At 34.9% G+C, this 22,879-nt stretch overlaps 1 protein-coding gene across 12 annotated transcripts in view; it reads right to left on the reverse strand.

Annotated features, from left to right (window-relative positions):
- The window catches only part of Sntg1 (syntrophin gamma 1), an 835,631-nt gene that overhangs the window by 369,766 nt on the left and 442,986 nt on the right, over window positions 1-22,879 (reverse strand). For 6 of the 12 annotated variants that reach the window (XM_004837526.3, XM_087185757.1, XM_087185782.1 and 3 more), the window contains one exon: window positions 199-302. The exons of the other annotated variants lie outside the window; for them this stretch is intronic. The gene's annotated coding sequence lies outside the window, so the exon portion shown is untranslated. The remainder of the gene's footprint in view (window positions 1-198; window positions 303-22,879) is intronic. 12 annotated transcript variants of the gene reach the window in all.

Genomic DNA, 22,879 nt, shown 5'->3' on the forward strand with positions numbered 1-22,879 from the left:
ACCAAGATGCATCATGTACAGGTACAAGCACTGAATGATAAATGTAAACATATTATATACCTAAAATGTACCAAAAAAAAAAGAATTTAAGCAAAAAAAAAAAAAAGACAGGAACACACAAAACAATATGGGTTAATCAAATTCTCTAGAAGTGTAACTTTTCACCAGGATAAGTAATATCTTAGGAAGAAACCATACCTTAAAATGACTTCTGCATAAATTGGAAAAGAAGAATTCTTTGAAATTTAGGAATACAGTCTGCCCACTGGGTCCATAGGTTCTGGAGCCATGGATACAAACAACTGCAGATCAAAATATTTTTTAAAATTAGTGAGTATATTGAATATATGCAGATGTTTTTGGTCATTATTCCTTAAATAATGTTATGATTATTTGCAGAGCATTTACATTGTATTAGGTAATATAAGAAATCAAGCAGTGATTTAAAGTGTACAGTAGAATGTGCATAATTTATATGCAAAAACTATATCAGTTTATATAAGCTACATGGGCATGCACTTGGTATTTGTGTGGAAGGATGGGTCCTGAAACTAATAAATCCCCTGTGGATATGGAGGGATGATGGCGTATAAATAGTTTGAGAAAAATAGGCTTTAGAGTAATATTAGTATGATATATTCAGGCATTACAATCTACTAATGTATAATTCTTGGCTTTTTGAAGACTAATGAAGCTCAGTGATTACAACTGCAACAAATATTATGGTACACTCACTAATTTTCATGTTGGGTGCTTTATCTGAAGGAATGTGTTGGAGGTGGGCACATAGCTGACCATCATGGAAAAGCAGGAAATTCTGTATATTTGCAGGCTTACTATACATTCAACATAGAATTGTATACTATTTTATTATACCTAAAGATATCCTCTTTTCAATATCCAAACCAATATAGCATTAAAATCTCCTCACTGGCAAAACATATTCTTCTATCTGACCTTCTATAAGCATCATAGCACTTTTAACAGAGGTTCTCAGCATTTGTTTCTAACTCTTTTTTTTTTCAATTCAGTAAAGATTCAGTGGCATTTGCCATAACCAAATATCATTAAGCAACTATTTGCCTATTTTAGGAAAGATACAACTTTAGTGATCAAGTTTTTAGGAATCTCCTTAATCAACCAGTTTATTCTCCAGCTTTTTTCATGCCAGTGATAATGTGGTACTAAATAAGAGAACTTTCAGCTGTTTACAACACTTCATATCTCTTTAAATTGGATAGTAATTTGGTTTTAACACTATTGAACTTCTTGTCATTTGTTTTGAGTTTCCCTTCCAGTTTGTTACTGCAGAGTCTATGTTTCATGGTGCTATTACTAGTTAGCTTATTTATACCAAAGAGAGCTCATTGAATGTTATTTAAAAATGCCCACTATTAAATTATATGTAATCAAACTAAATACTCTATGAAGTCCCTTGTTATCTGTGGGAGATATTTTCCAAGCCCACCGGTGGATTTCTGAAACCATGGACAGTAGCAAATCCTGTGTATACTGTTGTTTTATAGTTATACATACCTATGATAAACTTTAAATTATAAGTTAGAGATTAACAAGTATAAATGATAAGATGGAACAATTACAACAATGTACCACAATAAACATTATATGAATATTTTCTCTCTGCTCCTTGTTCTTGAAATGCCTTGCTGTGCTCTTGTGCTTAAAGAAAGCACTTTATGGCTCCTCTTTGGCATAACTGAAATACCAACATCGCTGCTCTTATGATTTGGACCATTATTATTTAAAATAAAGGTTACTCGAATATGAACACAGTGATGTCGCAGAAGATATGATTTCTGAGATGGCCACTAAGTGACCAGCAGGCACTGGTACACACTGTGGGAATGCTCCGGAAACAGGGATGATTCACCTCCTGGGAGAGACTGTACCACAAGGTGAGACTTCATCATGCTTCCCAGAATAGCATGTAATTTAAAATTTAGGAGTTTTATTTATTTCTGAAGTTTTGTGTTTGATGTTTCTGGAATATAGTTGACTATAGGAAACTGAAATCATGGAAAGTGAAAACATGGATAAGAGGAGCCACATTTTTTTTAAAAAAGAAAGTGTATTAGTCAGGTGAGATAATCACACTATTCTCTTTTTTTCCCTTTTTCTTTTTTGGTACCAGGAATTGAATCCAGTGCCTCACATTTGCTGGGCAGGCATTGCACAGCTGAGCTACAACCTCAGCCCAATACACTGTTAATAAAAATTAATTCTCCAGTATCCTTCAAGAGTAGGATTCAACATTTCTATTAAAAAATATTTTGTCTTTTTGTGTCTTTCCGTACAAACTACATTTGCCTAGCCAAATGGTGAATGAAGAGACATTGTACATGTGGATGTTTTCCATCAAAGGAGCCAATTTATCCCAGTTTTGTGGGCCTTTGCTGGTTTTGCATTAAAAATATACATTTAAGGCCAGAAACCCTTAGCCCAGCTAATACGTGAAAACCATAGAAGAAATAGCAGAATGCGTTCTAGAGTATGTTCAAATAGCAACATTTGACTCCACATTGAACAGCAGAACTAGGCAATGATCACCAACACCCACAAATATCACTTAAAAAGACTACAGTACAGAATGCACCTCCTCAGAGAATCACATGTGACTGTAGGAAAACAACTTAGGAAAAGCAAGCACATACGAGATGTGACTCCATCTAGCAGTCAGAATTAAACACCAATGCACAGGATGTGTAGACACAGGAAAATAAAAAAGTAAAAAGAGATTAAAAAGAGGAAGTGAGAATCTGTAGATTAAAATACTAGTTTTTCTGAAAATTTGTTATACTAAATTATAGAATCAATTAAAAATACACCATTTCAAAGCATACAAAATTAAAATGAGGTTGAAAATATCCAGAAAAAGCCCCCAAATTAAAGCAAAACTCATTATTTTAGACTAAGAACTTTTACGTATACAGGGGTAAATATGTACCATAGCATAATACTGAAATTCTAAAGAGTAAAATTTATGACACTTAAAGAAAATTAAATAAACGTTCAGTTATTGCAGTCTTTCAGATCTTTCTGATCTTTATAAAGTAATTAGAAAATAATAAGAATCAAGTAGAAATGGATGTAATGAAAGAGGTTGACTTATATATATATATATATATTATATATTGTATATACATATACCAAATTTCTCCAAGTCAAAAATAAATATTTTAGCTTTCCAGATAAAGAACACTAAAAACATTATTCAAAGTGGAGCGCTAAGACCTGAGGTTAGGCTGATGATTGCAGAAAACAAGAGTGAAAATCTTAGAGCCAGAATCTTAGAGGGCAGAGTCAGGAGCTAAGTGGGCCCCTTCCAATCACTGGAACTAAGTAAGCACTAATCAAAGAACAGACCTATACCTTTCTGGCCTCAAAACTCTATGGGACAGTTACACTGTGTGCCTCCAGCATTCCTTCTTCTCAAATAAGAAATTATATTTTAGTTATTGTGTTCTTGCCTGACCAATATAAAACGGGCAGGGAGGAAGAGAGGCTAACTTGTCTCTTTAACTCAAACCTGCAGTGGTTTGCTAATGCTTTTAAAGTAAAGCACCACAAAGAAGGTGGCTAAAAACACAGAAATGTATTGTCTCAGAGTCCTAGAGGCTGAAGACTGAGATCAAGGTGTCAAAGGCAGGCCTAGCTTCCCCTGAGGCCTCTCTTGTCTTGCAGATGGCCACCTAGCCCTGGCACTGCACTTTTCCTTTGCTCTCACATCACCAATGGCTCTTCCCTATCTTCTTTTCAATAAGATTATAGTCATATTGGATCACAGTCTACTCTACTGGCCTCTTTAAAATCTGATCGCCTCCTGTGACAGTTCAACTGGATTATCAGCTTGATTGGCTTGTGAGCTCCTCCCAAAAGCATTACCATAGCACACTCCTGGGTGTGTCTGGGTGGAGATTTGACCTTGGGTACTGTGTCTGGTCTCTGGCTTCTTCCTCTCTGCGGCAGTACTACCGCTCTGCTTTCTAGCTACTAGAAATGAAGCAGCTTTGCTTTTCCATGACCGGCCACCTTGATGTTTCTGCCTTGTAGCCACTTGACCTTGGACTGAAACTTGGGAAACTGTGAGCCAAATAAGCTTTTGCTCCTTTAAAGTGTGGGCATCAGGTGTTGCTTCCCAGTGATAAAAAGCTGATCAACACACCTCCTTGAAGGCTTTTCCTCCAAATATAATTGTATTTCAAGGAATTTCGACATAGGTGCCTCAGTCAGACACAATTAAGCTTATAACAGCATCTTTGAGTGCCAGCGTGTAGCTCAGTGGTATAGTACCTGCCTGGCAAGTGCAAGGCCCTGAGTTCAATTCCCAGTACCCCCTCTCCCCCCAAAATCTTTGAGAATAGTAGAAGCTGTACTCAAGGGATCAAATGTGAGAGCTTTATCCATACCTCAGCATCTGAGCTAGATTATTAGATCTTGACACTGAGCAACAATAGTATAAAATGTTGGGAAGCCTGTGGAGAAGCAAAGTATTTTGCATGTTCAAAAGAAAATATGAATGGTGGTGGTCAGAAGGCAGAATGTGATAAGTTATAGTGTCCCCTAAATGACTACAATATTATTTTTCTTTCCTCATTCTCACATTCTTTCAGTACCTTTCACCTGTTCATAACGAGGTGGAGTCCATATCCGTTCCCATTGTAGCACAAGAGAGTGTGTGTGACATGCTTGAAAAAAATAAAATGAGCTGAAGTGATGCTATGCTCTCTCTCTCTCTCTCTCTCTCTCTCTCTCTCTCTCTCTCCTTCTGCCTTTCTTCTCTCCTTGTTTTGTCTCTTAGATCACTTGGAGTTGTGGAAGCTATCTGTTACTCCAACCATAGCCTGAGATAAATTCTCACACAGACTCACAATACACAGAGCCCTTAGAAGTGCTCCCCACTGATTTCAGAGGAGCCTAGCTATTGGCCTTGGAGGTGCCAGTGAACTCCGTGGGGACCAGAAATGAGTGTTTTCACTGCTCTGCTCAAGGTAAAGATCTCTGAGGAAAATACATCTTATTTGTACTTAGTTTTTGCATACTTTTAATGGAGCCAAAGTTAGTGGAACACTGAGTTCTTTTAAAAATAATACATTCAAGATTTCACTGTAAAGCTATAATAAGTTGAGTATAATACAATCAAGTAATGCACTAGTAATTAAACAATACCCCGGAACCTAAGCCTTCTTAGGGAGGAAGTGAAATGTTGTGAATATCATAGTTTGGACACTATTTTTTGGAATATTGTCATTGGAGGATTAGATGTTTGTCAGAAAAGGAGGGAGAGAGGGAAGAAGGGTGGAAATGAGAGAGAGAGGAAGGGAAAGAGAGAGAGAGAAGAGAGAGAGAAAGAGGAAAGAAAGGGAAAAGAAAAGAAACAGAGCATGAAAGAAAGATTCAGTTTGCACTGGTGGAACTGAGCTACTATGTCTTCAAGTGGCTAACACCGCTAATCCTGATCTAGCCTTAGTTTTGACTGATGTCTTATTTCTGAGTCTAGTGACTGGGGAAACATGCACATTAATCAATATTGTGATATTCTCAAGACTCAGGGGTTCAGTTGTACTAAATCTAGAATATGACCTGAAAAGAAATGTTCAGGTCTCTATATACTGAGTTGTCATTATTTATCTAAAATGTCAATGGAATCATTGTTTTGATTTTCTTTTTATGATAGTCTCTATGTGTTAAACAGATACGGAGATCGCATAAAAATCACAAATATAATTTAGCTAGTGATTACATTTTTCTTCAACTATAAATAAAATGGAATGCAGAATATAATCTAAAAATGTTATCTCATTTGCTTTTAGTTTGTTATTTACATTTCATTTTAAAAATACAATGCATCATTAGAAATGACATTAAAATAATCTTACTGATTTTTTTTGCTTGTAACTTGTGATCTTTCAAAATTGTGTTTTCATAATTAAAATAAATCAATTGCTAACTGCTTTCACCCATCCCAATACTTATGACAGATCATAGATTGTTCTAACAGGAACATCTCATTTTACTATTCTGTCTCAAATGGAAGTTTCATAAACTCAAGTAAGGATTTAGACACAGAAATCATTATTTGTAGTGATTTCAATGTCTTCCACTTAATGTTTAGCTGATAAACTACTTTCTGAGCAATTCAATGGAATCTCTTTAGTCTATGTGAATCTTATCCTTATTTCTCTTTCCCCTTTTCCAAGGTAGGTTTGGTATGAGTTTTCTTCACTCACTAAGAGGTTGAACCTTTTCAAGTTTGCTTTAAATCTATTCCTATTGACAGCAAAAAATCCAACAGAAATAACTGTTGGTTCAATAACAAGGCCGAAAACAATTTGGTGACAACATTTCTTTTGTTTCTTGAAAATGAAATTATAGGTAGTTTTTCTTAAAAGCAGACACTGATTCAATAATCTACAGCTACTGTACTGGTGAATTAACCAGGGAAGTCCCAGCAGGTCACTCAGCTTCTCTGCAGCTCACTTGCTGCAGCTGTGAACATTAAAGATTAGATCAGATATTTCTCTCCTTCTTTAAAACAGAAGGGCTATTAAATGCCCAGTCCAGTTTAAAGAGGAGATGAACTATGCCTGGGTGTATGGACAGAGTTTGTACTGTACATAGGCAAAAGAAGGTAAGTTTAAATTTACTCAAACACGACCATGAGTGATCTTTCTTTCTTCTTTGAAAGTCATTTTCAATTTATAGGAGGGATAATTTCTTTGTACTGATAAGCAAACTCTTCTTAGGTTTCTACTCTGTCCTATATATATGGCTTCAATTTTGTTCAGGGAGGATGCATGATGGGTTTAAGATAATCTAGAATATGACATGATTGAATCATTGGCAGATTAAAAAAATACATGTGTTTTAATACTTCCATCCAAAACACATCTTTCCAAACAAACTTCTAGATTTCATAACTTAGCAAAGCAATTCCCTTTATATCTATAGATTCATGTACAAAGAACTGTTTCTACAATGCATAGAATATAATGAACATCAGGATAATTATGAAAATTTATTGTCTTTAAGACCGCACATGAAAAAGAAAGCTAGTTATTTTTCACATAATGCATATCAATTTCTTCTGTTTTGTTTGTATGTATTTATTTGTTTTCAATAAACTAAATAGTACAAGTTTTCACAGTTGTTTTTAGGTGTTTATTACATCTTCCAGAAGATGTCAGTCTGAAGTGTTAAAAGGACACCGTTTTATTCTGGATGCCTTTCAACTGTTTTCTTCAGAATCAAAGTGAGTAGAACAAAAATTGCCTTTTTTTAGTTGCCTATTTATCCTTTGGAACAAAAACAAGCTATACATTTATTGTCTTCTGCAAGTAAGGACAAAATCACTACTATACAAATACTATAGTGATTATGTCATTTTTATAGCTATCCAGACTGTAAGAGTAACTTGGATGAAGTGAGGTTGAGAATCACAGTATTTGAAAAAAATAAATGAGAAAATGGAAATAGCCAATCACACAAAATCATTTATGAAAATGGTTAGATATTTGAGTATTTTCTAGCACAGATGAAAATTAATAAAAAGATATCTTTATTTATATTATTCTCCAACAATTATCTTTTCAGGCACCCATGGTTTCTCGAGCTCTCCTTGTCAGTTACTGTAGCTAAGCAAAGACTACTGTTGCATTCCTCAACTGGCCTCATTCATCTTCCCTCTTATACCTACTACTACTCATCTTCCATACTTGCTTTACTGAGTTGAAATCTAATTATACAGATGGAGTGGGAAAAGCTCCATTTATTGAATAATCAGAAATAAAAAATACATTGTGCCTTCATCTCTTATTTGTCCCTTGTTTGAACTCCAGTGCATCAATTGCTTATTTTTATGGTATTGATCATATGTTAATGTAACAAGAAGAGTACTTAGTCAAGTATTTTTATAGTTAAAAATACTACAGAGTCTAATCTCCTCACAGAGGTTTAGGATTATCCTCTTTTAATACTGCACTGCATAGGGTTTCCCAGAGTGTGATACAGCTGGAAAAATACAAATAAGAAGAGCATCAGCTGCACCAACGAAAGCTCAGAGCTCAGATAATCTTAACTTCATCATTTCATCCATATCTACCCCATATTTGAAATTTGGGATTAAAAGAATTAAATCCCGATTAAAAGTAAAAATTTCATTTGTTAACAAATCAAGTGATTTCTGCCTTACTGTAAACTCTAAAATCTATAACATTAAATTTATTCAACAATTGAAACACCTACTTTTATGTTATTATTGTTTCTGTTAAATTATTTTATTGGTACATTGTAGGTATACAACACAATTACATTTCTCATTGGGAATTGTACCTTTATATAAAGCATCTTGGTTCTTACTTTTTCCCCATTCCTAGCCCTCCCTTCACCCCCTCTACCCTTCCCTATTTACAAAGACTTTATTTCCATTTTTTCCATTTCTCAGCATTTTTCCTTTCCCTTCTTTCCTTTCCCCTGCCCCTCCCACTACTGCTAACCCTTTGGACCTTTTCTTCCTATTTTGTGTTATCAATTATTCATTCTAATCATTGGTACATTTTAGGTATACAACATAATGACATTCATCATTGGAAATTTGCACCTTTACATAGTCTCTCTTGGTTCTTATTTTTCATCCTTGCCCAGCCCTCACTTCAACCCCTCCATTCCTTCCTATTTACAAAGATTTTGTTCCTATTTTTCTATTTTCTCATATTAATCCCATTCCCTTCTATCCTTTCCCCTAGCCCTCCCACTTCCTTCCCCTTTGTCCCTTTTCTTCCTATTTCACATTACCTATTATACATTTTAGTCCTTCTTTACACTTTCAGTTTCTCACACCAAAGAAACTATTTGGTATTTATACATGTGTGTCCTATTTATTTCACTTAAAAGTATCACCTCAATGTGCACCCACTTAGCTACAAATGTCTCTAATTTCTCATATTTTATGGCTGAGTAGTACTCTATTTTATAAAAAAAAAAACGCACATTTTCTTTATCCAGTCTCCAGTTGATGGGCATTTGGGCTGTTTCCAAGTTTTAGCTATCACAAACTGTGCTGCTATGAACATGGGTGCACATATATCACTGTGGTATGATTCTTTTAATTCTTTCAGGAAGATCCCCAGCAGTGGAATAGCGGGGTCAAACGGGACTTCCAGTCCTAGTTCTTTGAGGTATCTCCATACTGATTTCCACAGAGCTTGCACCAGTATAAACTCCCACCAGCAGTGGAGCAGGGTTCCTCTTTCCCCACAGCCTTGCCAGCATTTGTTATTGGTTGATTTCATGATAGCAGCCATTCTTTCTGGAGTGAGGTGGAATCTCAGCATTGTTTTCATTTGCATCTCTCGAATGAACAGTGATTTTGAACATTTTTTCATGTATTTATTTGCTATTTCTACTTCTTTGTCTGAGAAATGTCTGTTCATTTCAGATGCCCATTTTCAGATTGGGTCTTTAAATTTGGGAGGTCTGATCTTGTTAAGTTCTTTAAAGATTCGAGATAGTAGACCTTTGTCTGAGGAAGAGCAAGTGAAGATTTTTCCCCACATTGTGGGTTGTATCTTCACACTGCTGGTGGTTTCTCTTGCAGTGCAGAAGCTTTTTAATAAGAAGAGATCCCATTTGTTGATTGTTTGTGCTAGTTCATGGGCAACTGAAGTTTTCTTCAGAAAATCTTTTCCTGCACTAATGTCTTCAAGAGTTGTACCTAACCTCTATTCCAACTGGTTCAGAGTTTCTATTTTAATATTTAGATCTTTAATTAATTTCAATTTTAGTTTAGTGCATGGTGAGAGAAATAGGTCTAGTTTTAATCTTTGGCAAGTTGAAACCCAATTTTTCCATCACCATTTATTAAAGAGGCTATCTTTCTTCCAGTGAGGGTGATTGGCTCCTTTATTGAAGATGAGATGGCTGAATGTATCTGGCATTGTTTCTGCATCTTCTAATCTGTTCCACTGGTCCTCAGGCCTGTTTCTTTGCCAGTACCATGCTGTTTTCATCATAGTAGCTTTGTAGTATAGTTGCAGGTTGAGGATTATGATACCCTCTGCCATGTCTCTGTTACCTAGAATTGCTTTTCCTATTCTGGGTCTCTTCTTGTTCCAAATGAATTTGTGGATTGTTTTCTCAAGGTGTGAGAAGTATGCTGCTGGGATCTCAATTGGATTTGCATTGAATCTAGATAGCAGTTTTGGAAGTATGGCCATTTTCACTATATTAATCCTTCCTACCCAGGAGCAGGGGATGTCTGTCCATTTCCTGATATCATCTTCAATCTCTCTTTTCAGAGTGCCATAGTTTTCTGAGAAGAGGTCTTTGATTTCTTTTGTTAGTTGATTCCTAGGTATTTCTGTTTTTTGGACACTATTGTGAAAGGAATTATTTGCCCTATTTCCCTCTCAGTGAGTCTGTCATTGGTGTAGAGGAAAGCTATTGATTTTTGTGTGTTGACCTTGTAACCAGCTACTTGACCGAATTTGGTTATTAAGTCTAGAAGACTTTTGGTGGAGTTCTTGGGGTCTTCTATATAGAGTATCATGTCATCTGCAAATAATGACAATTTGACTTCTTCATTTCCTATATTTATTCCTTTTATTTCTTTCTCTTGTCTAATTGCCATGGCTAATATTTCTAGAACTATATTGAACAAGAGTGGTGATAGTGGACATCCTTGTCTTTTTCCTGATTTTAGTGTGAAGGATTTCAGTTTTTGACCATTTAGTATGATATTGGCTGTTGGTTTTCCATAGATGATTTTTATCAGATTGAGGTAGACACCATCTACTTCAATTTTTTGTAGGGTTTTTATCATAAATCCATGATGGATTTTGTCAAATGCTTTTTCTGCATCTATGGAGATAATCATATGGTTTTTGTCCTTGGCTCTATTGATAAAGTGTATTACATTGATTGATTTGCATATGTTGAACCATCCCTGCATCCCTGGGATGAATCCCTCTTGGTTCAGGGTACATGATCTTCTTGATAATCTTTTGCATTCTACTTGCCAGTGTCTTATTAAGGATTTTTGCATCTATGTTCATTAGTGAGGTTGGCCTATAGTTCTTTTTGGTTGGGTCTTTCTCTGCTTTGGATATCAAGGTGATGCTTGCTTCCAGGAATGAATTTGGGAGTATTGCTTCCTTTTCAATTTCATTGACGACTTTAAACAGTAGTGGCAGTAGTTCCTCTCTAAATGTCTTGTAGAATTCAGCAGTGAAACCATCAGGGCCCAGGCTTTTCTTAATTGATAAATTTTTAATTTTGTTTTCAATTTCATTGGTTGATATTGGGTTGTTTAGAATTTTTAGGTCTTCTTCATTCAACTTTGGTAATTCATATGTATCTAGGAATCTGTCCATTTCTTCTGTGTCGTCCATCTTATTGGTGTATAGGTTCTGGAAGTAGGTATTGATGATCCTCTGGATTTCTGCTGGGTCTGTTATAATTTCACCCTTTTCATTCCTAATTGCATGGATTTGGGTCTTTCCTTTTTCTGACAAGGTTGGCTAAGAGTTTGTCAATTTTATTGATTCTTTTGAAGAACCAACTTTTGGCTTCATTGATTTTTTCTATCATTCTCTTAGTCTCCATTGCATTGATTTCTCCTCTGATCTTTAAAATTTCCTCCCTTGAATGAGCTTTGGGGTTGTCCTGCTCTTCTTTTTCTAGAAGCTTGAGGTTCAGCATCAGGTTGTTTAATTGTGTTCATTCTGTTTTCCTAATGTGCATATTCACTGCTATGAATTTCAATGGTAAGACTGCTTTCATTGTGTCCCATAGATTCTGATATGTTGTATTGTCATTGTCATTTAATTGAAGGAACTGTCTGATTTCTTCTTTAATTTCCTTTGTGACCCATTGGTTATGCAGAAGTGTGTTGTTCAATTTCCACGTGTTTATGAAAGTTTTTGAGTTTCTTTTGCTATGGATCTCCAATTTCATTGCACTATGGTCTGATAATATACAGGGGATAACTTCAATTCCTTTGCACTTACTTAAACATGTTCTATGTGTGAGTATGTGGTCTATTTTTGAGAATGAGCCATGTGCAGCTGAGAAGAATGTGTATTCTGATTTTGTCGGATGGAAGACTCTGTAAACACCTGTTAAGTTCATTTGTTGAAGAGTTCAATTGAGTTCTAGTATTTCATTACTTATATTTTGTCTAGTTGATCTATCTATTTGTGAGAGTTGGGTGTTCAGGTCCCCTACTACAATTGTGTTAGTGGACTTTTCATGTCCATTAGTATTTGTTTTATATAGTTGGGTGCACTAGTGTTTGGTGCATAGATATTTATGATTGTCATCTCTTCCTCTTGGATTTTGCCCTTTACAAGGATGTAGTGTCCTTCTTCATCTCTCTTAATCAGTGTTGGTTTGAATTATACTTGATCTGCAAAGAGGATAGCTACTCCTGGTTTTTTGGGGGTTCCTGTCGCATGGAGTTTTGTTTTCTACCCTTTAATTTTCAGTCTATGAGTTTCCTTTCAATTAAGTGTGTTTCTTGTATGCAGCATATTGTTGGATTTTGCTTATTGACCCATTCTACCAGTCTGTTTCTTTTGATTGGCGAATTAAGACCATTAACACTGATGGTTATAACTGAAACATATTGACTTGTCATTGCCATGATGTTTTCTTTTTGTTGGGCTCTCCTCCTTTACATTTAATTTATTGTTATTCCAGATGGGTTCATTCTGCTTTTCTTCCTGGGGTTGTGATCCTCAGTGTCTATTCCTAGGATATTGTGTAAAATTCTTTGGAGTGCTGGTTTGGTGTTCACGAAGTTCCTAAGGTGCTCTTTGTCATGAAAGTATCTTATTTCTCCATCCATTTTGAAAGATAGTTTTGCAGGGTACATCAATCTGGGTTGGAGGCTGTTTTCTTTTAGGGCTTGAAATATGTCACTCCAAGCTCTTCTTGCCTTGATGGTTTGTGTTGAGAAGTCTATTGTGATTCTGATGGGCTTTCCTTTGTATGTGATTTGTTTCTTTTCTCTCACTGCTTGTAGAACTTTGTTCTTCTGTTGAGTTTCTGGAATCTTAACAATTATATGCCTATGTGTAGTTATTTTTTGATCAAGGCTAGCTGGAGTCCTATATGCCTCACGTATCTGTATGTCAAGTTCTTTTCCCCTCCTTGGGAAGTTTTCTGCCATTACTTCTGTGAAGAGTTTTCTTATGTCATCTGCACTCTCTCCTGTTTCTTCATTGACTCCAGTCAGTCTTATGTTATTCTTCTTTGCATCATCTAGCAACTGCTGGATTGATTTCTCATGTTCCCTTATAATTTTGAAGCAATTTTTCTTTTCCTGGTCACTAATTGCAATCTTGTCTTCTGTATCTGAAATTCTGTCCTCACATTGGCTCATTCTGCTGTGTAGACTTTCAGTGGAGTTTTTCATCTCCTGGAAATCTATTTGCATCTGTTTTATGGGTTCCATTTGTTTCCTATGTTGGGATTCCATCATGTTCCTCAGCTCCTCTCTAGATTTATTAATCATGTCTTGCACTAGGAGGACAATTTCTCCTGTTATCTGAGAAATTATTTCTGATCTCATTTTTTCCAGATCCCCTTTTGTTGCCAGTTCAGTGGGTCCAGGTGTTTGAGTATCAGAGTGTTCCATCTCATTTCTCTTTGGGGTTGCTGTAGGTGATCTGGAAGTCTGGTTTTGAGACTTATTTATGTGTTTTCTCATTCCACCTAGGGGGGCAGGAGGGTGCTGCTGGCATCTGCGCAGCTCACCTTCTCTGAGCTGGGTGAGGTGGGACAGGGGCCGGGAGCATTGGTAGGGATGGTGGCCTGGAAGCCCCTTCCTCTGGGCTGGAAGTGGTGGGACAGAAGGCAGCCCAAAAACCCTTTCCTCTGTACTGGGAGCCACGGCAGTGATGGTGGCCAGGAAGCCCCTTCCTCTGGACCAGGAGCAGTGGGACAGTGGCTCAGAAGCCCCTATCTCTGGGCCAGGAGTGGCAGGATGGACCACCTACTTTTAATATTGAAGTTATTTCATCACTTAAAAAACATTTTAGATATAATGTAGAGAGAAGTTCTGGATTTTATAGTATGACATTTTAAATATTCTTTTAACTTAATGGTGAGATGGGACAACCTAAATACTGGTAAACCTTTTGAAGAAATCTGTTTTTAGTTAAAGGAAACAAAATAGGAGTGAAAATTTGATTAGAAGCAATATGCTACAGGTTTATTACAAACAAAATCATTTTTTTAAGTAATTATAGCATTATTTATAAGGCTAGTATCTGGAAAACCAATGATATCTTTTTAGACTCTGAAGGCAGCACACCCAATTTAAAATAACACTCTCTTCAAAATTGATGTTTAAAAGGTGAAATCACAATTGATACTGCTGAAATACAGAAGATTTTTAGCAACTACTTCACAAATTTGTACACCAAAAACTGAAGAATTCAGAAGAAATGCATAAAATGCTAGATGCATGTAAATTACCACAATGGAACCAAGAAGAGTTTAAAAACCTGAGTAATCAAAAAATGGCCAATGAAATTGAACCAGTAATAAAAAAAAATTACCAACTAAGAAAAGCCCAGGTACTGATGTATTCACTGCTGAGTCACAACAATTTCAGGGAAGATCTATAGCCAATATTCAACATACTTTAAAAAAAAAATGAAAGTAATAGTCCTGAATTAATTCCTGGAAGGTAGAATTGCTTTGATTCCAAAATCAGAGAGTCTCAACCAAAAATGATAACCAGAGGCACAATGAACATAAATTCACAAACCCTCAGCAAGGTACTGCCAAACAAAATGAAAAAGATCACCAAAAAGTTATACATCACTACTAAGTAAGCCTCATCCCAGGGATGCAAGGATGGTTCAACATATCCAAATCAATAAATATAATCCATCCATTAACAGAAGCAAAAACAAAAATCACATGACCATTTCAATAAACACAGAAAAGGCCTTTGACAAAATCCAATTTCCATTTATTTTACAAACACTGAAGAAAGTAAGTATAGAATTAACTTATCTCAATTTGATAAAAGCCATTTATGACAAACCTATTGTCAGCATCATATTAAGTGGGAAAAAGCTGAACGCTATCCTCTAAAATAGCAAACAAGACAAGAATGTCCATTGTCACTTCTCTGATTCAACAAACTTAAAACAATAGTATAGAAAAGGAAGAAGTCAAATTATTATTTGGACAAGATATAATCCTCTACATAAAAGATTTTTTAAAATCCCACCAAAGTGCTCCTAGAATCAATATTTAAACTTAGGAATATGGCAGGGTACAAAATCAATACAAAACATCAATAGCATTCCTGTACACCCATAATGAACTGAGAAAGAAAGTAGGAAAAGAGTACCATTCATAGCCAGGACCCAACCTAAGGAAGTGGAAGGCTTCTACAATGGATACTATAGTACTCTGAAAATGGAAATTGAAGAAGACATCCAAGAATTGAAAGATATCCCCTCTTTATGAATAGCCAGAAACAATATTGTCAAAATGGCCATACTTTCAAAACTAATATGTAGATAATGCAACCTCAATCAAAACACCAACAGCATTTCTCACAAATCTAGAGAAAACTATCTAAAAATTCATGTGGAACCAGAAGAGAAGAACTGCAAAACAATTGATAATAAGAACAAAGCAGAAGTCATCACAAACCCAGATTTGAAATTATATTATAAAGCTAAAGTGATAAAAACAGCATGGCACTGACACAAAAATAGACATGTAGATCAATAGAGCTGCACAGAGGAAGCAGAAACAGCCCCAGGTACATTCAGCTATTTGATCTTTGACAAAAGAGCCAAAAACAAATGCTTAAGGAAGGAGCCTCTTTAATAAAATGTGCCAGCAGAAGTGAATGTCTAAATACAAAAGATTGAATCTAAACCAATATATCTCACCATGCACTAAACAAAATCAAAATGGATATTAGCTCTAAATGTTAAAACAGAAACACTTAAATTTCCAGGAGATAAAAATAGGTAAAATTCTTGAAGACATAGGCATATGTAAAGACTTTCTGAACAAAACCCCAAATGAACAAGAAATAGTACCAAAATTCAGGAAATGGGATCATATCAAATTGTAAAGCTTCTGCATAGTAAGGAAAACAACCAGAAGAATGAAGAGACAACCTGAAATATGGGAACAAATTTTTGCCAGGCCTTCCTTGGCCAGAAGGTTGACATCTAGAAAATATAAATAACTCAAAAAGAAAAATTTAGACCCATGCACAAAATAAAAGACCCAATACAAATGGACAAATAAAACAAAAAGATGTTCAATATCACTGGCCATTAGAGAAATACAAGTTAGACTAACAATGAGATTCCATCATACTCCAGAAAGAATGGCCATCATCAAGAAATCAAATAATAACAAATGCTACAGAGGCTGTAGGGAAAAAGAAATCTTCTACACTGTTAATGGGAATGTAAACTAGTACAACCACTATAGAAATCAGTGTGCAGACTCCTCAAAAAACTAAACCTATAAATTCCATCTGATCCAGGTAATCTCCTTTTAGATATCTTCCTGAAAGAGCTAAAGACATGATATTACAGTGATACATGCATACCCATGTTTATAGCAGCATGATTAATAATAATTAAATCTTAGAAATGGCCTATAAGCCATCAACTGATGAATGGATAAAGAAAATGTGGTACTTATACACAATCGAGTACTACTCTATACACACACAAAAAATAAACTTGAGTAATTTATGTGTAAATGAAAGCACTTTGAGACCATAATATTAAGTGAAATATATATGACAAACAACCTTAAATAGCACATAGTTTCTCTTATATGAGAAACACAAAATATAAAAACAGAGAAAATCAAAAGATAGATAATAAGAAGTTGGGAGATATTTTTTACATGGGAAGGGATAAACAGATGCGGTGGGAGGGAGGGCACGGAAAGGGAATGAAAAAAAGGGAGATAGAACTTTTGCAACTGGGAAAGGAACCAAGAGTTGGAAGGAGCTGGAAGTAGGAGGAGCGATAAGGGATGTAAAAAGAATTAAGACATGTTATGTATATGTATCAACCGTAATTATTATATATTGTAAAGTTATAATAAAAATTAAAATTTATAATAAAAACTAATGTAATGGGGCAACAAAAATATGTGTTGCTCAAGAATATTTTGTTAATTAGATATATTGTCTAAAGACTATTTCTTAACACAATTAATATTTCGTTAATGTTTTCTAATTTTTGCTGGATAATAACCATAAACTGTTCACTATCCTAAATATGTAATTTTGTGTTATTCTACATTATATTTTACCTTTTTAAAGTAAAAAAGTATGGGTCAGAAATATCTGATATCCTGGTAAATTTATGAACTCTCCCTTTTTTTTTTAAGTAATTGACTTTAAAAAAGTAGTTAAGTAGTTTTATGTTTAAAAAAGTTAGTAAAATGCATAGAAATAACCAATATATTTTTGTCACCACCTAGATTTCTCTATTTCTAGTCTCTTGCCTTAATGTTGTACAATTGGTACAATTGAGGAAGCAACAGTGATACATTATTATTAATTAAAATCTCCCTTTTACATTAGGTTTATTCTTTGTAATTTATACATAAAGGGTTTTAGCAAATTATGGCAAGTATCCACCATTAAACTATTACATTAAATAATTTCATTACCCTAAATATCCCAAGCTCACCATTTACCCCTCCTTTCCCCAATCCCTTTAAAACCACTGTACTTAATACCATCTCTGTAGTTTTAGCCTTTTGCAAAGTGTCATATAATTGGAATTATACAATGTAAAGTCCTTTTAGATTGTTTTTTCACTTAGAAATAACCATTTAAAGTTAGGCCAAACATTTTCATGGATTGGCAGGTCATTGATTTGCTTTTATTGCTGGATAATATTTCATTACATATGTATCATAGTTTATATATTTACCTCCTGAAGGAATCTCAGTTGCTGACCAACCCTTCTTTATTTGCAATAATGAATAAAACTGTTAAAATCATTCATATTTAGGTATTGGGGTGGATATGAGTTTTCACCTCATCTGAGTAAATATTAAGGAATGTGACTGCTGAAGCATATGATGAGTAAGCTCAGTTTTATCACAAGCTTCAAGAGCATCTTCCATCCAGGGATGTAGCTCAGTGGGGTTGTGTCTGCCTAGTAAGTGCAAGGTTCTGAGTTTGATCCCCTGTACTGAAAAAGAAATGCTAAACCATCTTCCAAACTGTGTACTGTATTTTGCATTCTTAGATGGAATGTAAGAGAATTCCTAATGTTATACATCCTTTCAAGTATTTAATATTATCATATTTCAGACTCCAGCTATTCTAATCAGTGATTAGTGGTACATCATCATTTTTATTTACAATCCTCTAATGATGAATGATTTGGGACACATTTTCATATGCTTATTTATGATCTATCTTTTATTTTTGGTGAGCTGTCCAGAGTTTTTGCCCATTTTAAAAATTAGGCTGTTCATTTCCTTATGATAGTTTTACACATTCATTGTATACCTTGAACATCTGATATTCTTTTGCAAGTATTTTCTTTCCATACTATGGCTTATTTTCTCACTCTCTTGACAGTGTCTTTCACAAAGCCAGTGATTAATTTTAATAGAGTCCAAATGATCAATATTTCTCTTTCAAGTTTTATGCTTTGGAGCTGTATCTGAACTCACTGTCAAAACCAAGGTCACCCAGATGTTCTTCTGTATGTTATTTTAGGAATTTAATTATTTAGTGTTTTCAGTGTAGATCTATGGTTCATTCTGCATTAATCCTTGTAAAAGTTTTAAGGAATGCATCTACATATATATTTTTCATGGACATATACAGTTTTATAGGCTCTGTTCCAGAAAAGATCATCCTTTTCATCTTTTTTTCCTTTGTGAAAATTAATTTAATATTTTTGTGGGTCTATTTTTGACTCTCGTATTCTTTCACATTGACCATTGTACTCATTCTTTTGCTTTATTCTTAATTAACTTAAGTTTAAAAGTCTAGAATTATTCATATCAATCCCTCTACTTTATTTCTTGTCACTATTTTATTGATTATTGTATGCTATTTGCTTTCTATATGAACTTTATAATCATTTTATTAATACTCACATAGTAGCACACTCGGATTCTCACTGAAATTTGTGTTGTACCTATAGATCACTTTGGAAAACTAAAATCTTATCAATATAGAGTATTCTCACCCATGAAAATGAACTCTCTCTCCACTGATTCATAGTTTTCTTAATTTCTTTCTTTAGAACTTTTCAGTTTTCTCATTTTAGGTTGTTTACTTATTTTTATACATTTTACCTAATTTTTTGGAATTCTTTTTAACTTTAACTTTGTCCTTTGTTTAAAATGAGTTTCTTTTACATGATATGTAGCTGAGTCTCATTTATTTTTATTTACTCTTAGTCTGTTTTTCATTAGTGCAGTTACATCATCTTTTAAGTCATTATTAATGCAAGTAGATTTGTAACTATCATATTTGTACCTACCTCTTGCACTTTTCTCTTTGTTTCTTTATAATCGTTTCTTTGTCTTCTAGAGTTTTGACTGAGCTTTTTATGATTCCATTTTCTCTTTCATTTTGGGATAGTGACTTCATTAAATTTTTTCAATTTAATTTAAAGGTTTCACTAGTGGTTGCAATATACATTTATGACTAATATAATTGTTGGCTTTTTCTTTCTTCTGCGAGGAATAGAAATTCTTCTCTCATTATTACCTTGATAATTTGGTTAATATCTTGAAAGTAAAACTCATGGAGTAGTGTATCCCTGCAGATCTGACTTTAAGGAGGTTTAACTCCCAAGTGATTGCTGGCTGAACTTCAAGGTATTTCCTTTTATTACTGGCTCCAACAGTGTTTTTTACTCTTAGGAAGCTGTCACTCCATCTCTCTAGTTATGGGTGTGACTGTTTGCTCCATGACTACAATTGCCTAGTAGATCTAAGGAGAGTTGTTGATATAGCTTTTTCACTTTTTCTTGTTGTGAGGAAGAGAGAGAAAACTCTCCTTTCCATGTCAAAGCAGAAACAGTAGTCTTTATCCTAAATTTTCTAATCTGATGAAATTTGAGGAAACAAAGTGCCAACAATACCTTTTCCATAGCAAATGTGTTTAGATTAACAGGAGCTAATATACGTAAAGCAAATGTTCCAAATTTTGGCACATAATATATACCGATATAGTTGTTATTTTAAAGGATACTGTTAATATTAAGAAGTGTAAAGTAGTAAAAGTACAAACTTAATAGAGTGTGTGGATTAAAAGATTTCTTTGCTATTCTTTCAGTTCAGACTCTATGGAGTTATCTCAGTCACCTACTTGTAGTATGCTCACACCTGGAAAATAACAAGGTTGAGATAAGCATAAGATAACATTATTAAGGAACATAAATTTGAATTGGGTATGATGGAACATTTCTGTGACTATAGCATTTGTAGAAAGCTGAGGTAGAATTGCAAATTTGAGCTTGGCCTGGGAAATTTAGCAAGACTCTCTCAAAAAACAAAATTTAAAGACTAAGAATATAGCTCAGTGCAAATGATCAAAGTTCAATTCCCAGTGTGTAAAAACAAAATCAAAGCAAAACCAGAAATTCAATAATTTTATATGATATTAATTAATATATTCATTTAGATGTTATTTATTTAAACAGTGAGTTTACAATACGCATGGAACTTTGCTAAAGTTAGATATTCACAGATATATCTGTCCTCAGCATTCTGGGAAAACAGACTACACCCACGGTTTTTCTGAACTGCAGTATGCAAAGAACAGAAAGAACAGAAAGAAAATGACCACCCTGGCTTAGGAAAACTCAAAGAACCCAACAGAAGCTCCATCAGTGTCACTAACGTGTTGTCAATGGTAAATGAAAGGCACCTGTCCATACAGATAAACAAGAATCACACATTCTGGGGGGGAAAAATAGCATGTCATGCATGGGAATGGCAAAATTTGGGGTGCGTATGTGTGTTCTGAACACACCCTAAAGTATGGTAGGTGCTGTGGATGGAATATGGTTTAGTTATGTACTCTCAAAACTTTATATACTGAATCCTTGCTCCCCAGGGTGGGAGTATTTGGAGGCAGTGGAAGCTGTAAGAGGCAAGGTTTAACGAGAGATCCTTAGGCCACTGAGGATATGATGTACATCTCTCGTCACTCATTGCTAATTTTCATATTACCCCTGTAATTCTCATGAGAGAATTGTTATAAAAGGAGTAACCCTGGCCCCTCCCATCCTGTCTACCTCTGGTTTGATGTAATCCTTTACTTGCTCCTGTATAAGCTCCCTCAAGGCACAAAATCTCCTTGGAGTTCAACATGCATCCCTTCAATTCTGAAGCACAATATGAGCACACATTGAAGGTAGCAGTTTCAGAAGACAGATTAGAATATTGAGATTGTTTTTAATCATCTTCATGTAACTTACTTTGACTAATGGATGCATCATTTCTCAGAAGTCGTATGATCCCATAACAATAAAGCAAAATACAATGAAATCAGTAGAATTAGAAAAGTAGTTTGGCAGTAGCTATGATATAGTTAACTGATATTAGAAGCTAAAGTGACAGTGACTTGTGCTTTGAGAAAGATTGTGGAGATTATCCCAGATCTCAAATCAATCAGAGAAGACCATAAATACCGGAACTTTATCTGCTGTCAGAGGAGGAGATGGAAAAGGAGGCTGGACATTTTCCAAATGTAAGGTGGACAGGATGCAGCCTTAATGATTTAGAGTAGTAGGGACTAAAAACATGAAAAGGCTGTCTAAAAACCAAAGCAGGCTCCTGGACCAAGAGCAGATGAGGCAACAGGGAACTCTGTTTTACTACCAAACACAAATGAATTCTGGCAACAACTTGATTGAATTTGAGCAGATATTTCTCCAGAGCCCCTGAAAGAGAACACAGCCTTGTTGACATGGAATTTTTGTCTTCAGAGACACACAAAAAAGAACACAAACTTTTGACCAACAGAACTGTGAGATGGTAAGTGGGTATTTTTAAGCCATCAGATATGTGGTAATTTGTTGTGAGTTGAATAGGAAAGTAACAAAAGAGTTAATTCTTGGAATTCAAAGGAATAGAACAAGAGGGAAGAATAATTAAACTGAAAACATAGCTCCCTGAAACTGGTACATGAGCCAGTGTGAAGCAGAGTAGAAAATTAACATGTGAAAATCTGTTATGTTCTAGGTACAGTCATGACATTTGTCTATTTAGCAGACGTCCCTGGACTACCTAACGTTTTCTAGGTATCACACTATGCACTGAAATATTACAGGAAGCAAAAACAGCTTTCATTATGTAAATGACAATCTAGTGGAAGATATAGGCATTAGCACATTTTCAGCAGTAATGCTATATTTACAAATTAGAATAAGTGCAAAGGGGAGAGGTACAGTGAGGGAGTGTATCCTGGAAGAAATAGAGGTCAGAAAAGACATCTCTGAATAAATGACTTTTAAAATATTCTAAAAGGTCGTTTTTCACACTCTCACTGACTCCACATAATCTTATAAGGAAAACTCACATTTCTTTATTCATTCATAAGGAAACTTGATTAAAAGGGATTGAGTAATTTGTCTACCTCACATAGCCCTTGGAATTTCTTGGATTCACATCTGAGTTTTTCTCTTGTAGCATATTCTCTCAAGCTAATCTTTAATTGCGGCAGAAATTAGATAAAATGAGTAATGGCAAACAACTATTTGTTTGAGCAGTGAGGGAAATTGTTCTTATAGCACGCAGAGATAACAATGAAGAGCAAAATCACAGGCAGAGAATGAGGAATTGGACTATTGCAGAGAAAAAGCTCATCAGA

The sequence above is a fragment of the Heterocephalus glaber genome, unplaced genomic scaffold (genome assembly GCF_053883595.1).
Source record: "Heterocephalus glaber isolate CG9 unplaced genomic scaffold, H.glaber_assembly_v1.0 deba00000281, whole genome shotgun sequence".
Lineage (NCBI taxonomy): Eukaryota > Metazoa > Chordata > Mammalia > Rodentia > Bathyergidae > Heterocephalus > Heterocephalus glaber.